We start from the raw sequence: 4709 nt of genomic DNA, 5'->3' as shown, positions 1-4709 counted from the left end.
ATGATCTAGCCTTGGAAATCATATAACCTCACTTGTGTCATACACCATTAGCTGAGGCAATTACAGCTCTATGAAAGAAGTGTCACATTTTAAGAAGATGTTGCAGGATAGGATATATTGTGACCATGTTTGGAACATGCAGTATGCCATAAAGATGCTTCCATACCTAGCCTGGGAAGTTACATAATCTTGCTTCTGCCATTCTCTACTTGTTTAGGCAGCTACATCTTTTTTTTTTTTTTGGTTTTTTTTTTTTTTAATTTTTTTTTTCAACGTTTATTTATTTTTGGGACAGAGAGAGACAGAGCATGAACGGGGGAGGGGCAGAGAGAGAGGGAGACACAGAATCAGAAACAGGCTCCAGGCTCTGAGCCATCAGCCCAGAGCCTGACGCGGGGCTCGAACTCACGGACCGCGAGATCGTGACCTGGCTGAAGTCGGACGCTTAACCGACTGCGCCACCCAGGCGCCCTCTTTTTTTTTTTGAATGTTTATTTATTTTTGAGAGAGACAGAGACAGAATGCGAGTGGGTTGGGGCAGAGAGAGAGGGAGACAGAATCTGAAGCAGGATCCAGGCTCTGAGCTGTCAGCACAGAGCCTGACGCGGGGCTTGAACTCTGGAGCTGTGAGATCACGCCCTGAGCTGAAGTTGGATGGTCAATTGACTTCAGAAGATGCCCCATCTTTTTTTTTTTTTAATCTTTATTTATTTTTGAGAAAGAGACAGAACATGGGCAGGAGAGGAGCAGGGAGAGAGGGAGACAGAGAATCTGAAGCAGGCTCCAGACTCTGAGCTGTCAGCACAGAACTCAGTGCAGGCCTTGAACTCCTGGGCTGCAAGATTATGACCTGAGCCAAAGTTGGACGCTCAACTGACTGAGCCACCCAGGCGCCCTAGGCAGCTACATCTTGATGGGAGAGTGTCATATTGTAAGTAGAGCATATGGGGTAGGCTATATTTTGGTGGGACTTTTGGGGAAATATATTCTGTCCCAGAGATCCTCTCCTATGTGAAGTTGCCTTGTTTTTATGGTGGCATATTATTGTTACAGCTATATATTCTTTTAGTGATATGCCATAATTTTGGTAGACTGCCAGAATTTTCTTTCTTTCTTTCTCTCTCTCTCTTCTTTCTTTCTTTCTTTCTTTCTTTCTTTCTTTCTTTCTTTCTTTCTTTCTTTCTTTTTTAAGTGCTTAGCTGCCCTGATATGTACCAAATCTCCCATTCTCCCTTGACAGTCATGGCTCTGTGACTAAGTGAAACATCAGAAGTGATACATAACTTCCCTCTCATAGGCTCAACAATTTCCATAGGAGTATAGAAATAACTCCCAGTATACTATTATTTACAGTTAGTATAAATATTTAATGTGGCTATTAAAGGATATATTTTACTTCCAGTTCTGGACCAAGATGGAGTGTAAAGAAATATGAAGCTGTGGTAAAAGAGTTATGGTAAGAGAACTCTGAAGAGTACCCAAAGACTGAAGGAGAGTATCCAAGAAAGGATAAATTTTGAAAGTGGGCCCCATCTCTAAGTCTGGGGTTCAGATTTCATCATAGAAGGCATGGTTTCAGCCCCACTGAATGGTGAATCTTGGTGGGAGTGCCAGGGCTAGAGTTATCTATACTTGTTGAGCAAGCAGGAGGCAAATCTTTGAAACACAAATGAGTTACAACAATAATAGTAGGGGACCTTAATATGCCTCTTATATCAATGGATAGATCATCCAAACAGAAAATCAACAAGGAAACAATGGCTTTGAAAAACACATTGGACCAGATGGAGCTACAGATATATTCAGAACATTCCATCCTAAAATAGTAGAATACACATTCTTTTCAAGTGCACTAGGAATATTCTCCAGAATACATCACATATTAGGCTACAAAACAAGTCTCAACAAATTCAAAAACATTGAAGTCATTACCATGCATCTTTTCTGGCTACAACACTGTGGTATTAGATATCAACCACAAGAAAAAATAAAAGGCCACAAATATATGGAGGTTAAATAACATGATACTAAACAATGAATGGGTCAACCAAGAAATCAAAGAGGAAATAAAAAAAAATACATGGAGACAAGTGAAAATGAAAATACAACAGCCACAAATCTTTGAGATGCAGCAAAAGCTGTTCTAAGGCAGAAGGTTATAGCAATACAGGCCTACTTCAAGAAGCAAGAAAAATCTCAAAACAGCCTAACCTTCCACCTAAAGGAGCTAGAAAAAGAAAAACAAAACCCCAAACCAGCAGAAGGAAGGATATAATAGAGCAGAAGTAAATAGAAACAAAAATAGAAAAGATCAATGAAACCAGGGCTTAAAACACTAGTCCCTCCATTGGTACATACCATAGAATACAGCCTATAGCTTCACAAATAAGTTCTTGATAGGACTTCCCTAATGGTCCTTGTAATAAACAGTTTCCCCTGCTCCCCAGAGCCTTCCCTTGGGTTACCCTTCTATAAGACCCCCATGAATTTTATGCAAGCCTCACCCTTTTGATTTGAATTAACCAATCTTCCCTTAGCATTCGGACCCTAAAACACACCACCTGCAGCCCCTAATAAAAGCATGTGCCCTAGGTCCTGCTGCACTGTCTGCATTCTGCCTGGACCTCCCTGCGTGGCCCCTGGACACGTGCTGTGTAACTCTTCCTGGACCTGTGAGTAATAAACTCTATTTCAATTCTTTTTTGACCTTTTGTTGAACTCCCACTCACCATCTAACAATGCAGTGCTCTACTTTACAAATACTAATTTAGCAAAGTTAAAACAGAGGTGTGCTAGTAACTTTCCCAGCTTTTATTTACCTGGAATATCATAATTTCTCTTTCATTTTTGAAGGTGAGTTTGGCTAGATACAGAATAGCTGTCAGGATTTTTTTCAGAACATTAAATATGTAATCTAATTTTTTTCTGTCTTCCCTCATTTCTGATGAGTAGTCGGCTGTTAATTTTATTGAAGTACCTTTGTGTGTAGCAAATTGATTACCTCCTACTGCTTTCAAGATTCCTTGTATTTGCTCTTTAATGATTTAATTGTGTAACATGTCTCAATGTTGATCTCTTTGAGTTTATCATGCTTGCAGTTGATTGAGGGTCTTGAAAGTATATATTTCATGTCTTTAAGTTTGGGAAGGTTTTGGCAGTCATTTCTTCAAATATTTTTTCTGCTTCTTCCTCCTTCTGGGCTCCTGTTATGCATATAATGATATGATTGATGGTGTCATATAGCCCTCTCAGGCCCTCTTTTTTTTCCATTCTTTTTGCTTCTACTCTTCAGGCTAGATCATTTCAATTGCCTTACCTTTTAGTTCATGAAGTTTTCTGCCTCCTCATACCTGCCATTAAACTCCTCTAATAAGTTTTTCATTTCAGCTATCATACTGTTCAGCGTCAGAATTTCTTTTTCGTTCCTTTTTATAATTTCTATTTTTTGATCAACATTCATTTTTGGAGGCACCTGAGTGACTCAGTCGTTAAGCATCTGACTCTTGATTTTGGCTCAGGTCAGTTTGTGAGATCTAGCTCCATGTCAGGCTGTGTGCTATCAGCACAGAGCCTACTTCAGATTCTCTCTCTCCCTCTCTCTCTGCCCCTCCCCCACTTGCATGTGCACTTTCTCTCAAAAATAAAGAAATATAAACATTTTTTAAAAACCTTCATTTTTGTTCATATATTCTTATCTTGATTTCCTTTAGTCTTTTCTCCAGTGTTTTACTTAGCCCATGTAGCATATTTGCTTTATGTATTTGACTAGTAATTTCAATGTCTGGGTTTCCTCAGTGATAGTTTCTATGAAATTCTTTTTTATTGGGGCACTGGGTGGCTTAGTTGAGCGTCCACCTTCGGCTCAGGTAATGATCTCTTGGTTCCTGAGTTTGAGCCCCACATCAGGCTTGTTCCTGTCAGCACGGAGCCCACTTCAGATCCTCTATCCCCACCTCTCTCTGCCCCTTCCATGCTCTCTCTCTCTCTCTCTCAAAAATAAATAAAACATTTTTTATAAAATTATTCTTTTTATATATGAATGGAACATGCTTTCCTTTTTTAGTGCTTTGTAATTTGTTACTGAGATCTAGACATTTTGAGTAGTATAATTAACTCTGGAAGTCAGATTTTTCCTTCCTTGGGGATTGCTGATTTTTGTATGTTGCAGACTGAAGCCATCCATTTATTTAGTGAAAGTTTATTATTTATTTATTTTGCAAAGTGTATTTCCCATGTTGCATGTTGTCACCAAAGTTTCTGTTACATTATCTCTGAGGTCAGGCAGAGATATTGATTAAAACTTCAATCTAGGGGTGCCTTGGTGGCTCACTCATTAAGCATCTGACTTTGACTCAGGTCATGATCTCATGGTTTGTGAGTTTGAGTCCCATATTGGGTGAACTCAACCCCTGCTTCAGGCAAGCTCAAGCCTCGCTTTGGGTGAGCTTGTGCCCCGCATTGGGTGAGCACAAGCTCCACTTCAGGTGAGCATGAGCCCCCCTTTGGGTGCACTCAAGCCCCACTTTGGGTGAGCCTTGCTTCTCTCTCTCTCTCTCTCTCTCTCTCTCTCTCTCAAAAAAAAATTTTTTTTTCAATCCAAACTTGAGAAACAAAATAGATGAACATAAGGAAATGTGGGAGAAGAGAAAAGAAAGAAACAAACCACAAGAAAGTCTTAACAATAGAGAACAAACTGAGCATGGATAGAA

This window comes from Lynx rufus, unplaced genomic scaffold (assembly GCF_022079265.1).
Source record: "Lynx rufus isolate CCGP_SWC_20201006 ecotype Redwood Valley unplaced genomic scaffold, mLynRuf1.p SCAF_16, whole genome shotgun sequence".
Classification (NCBI taxonomy): Eukaryota; Metazoa; Chordata; class Mammalia; order Carnivora; family Felidae; genus Lynx; species Lynx rufus.
The sequence above is the reverse complement of the archived record's forward strand: the minus strand, read 5'-3'. Positions refer to the sequence as shown.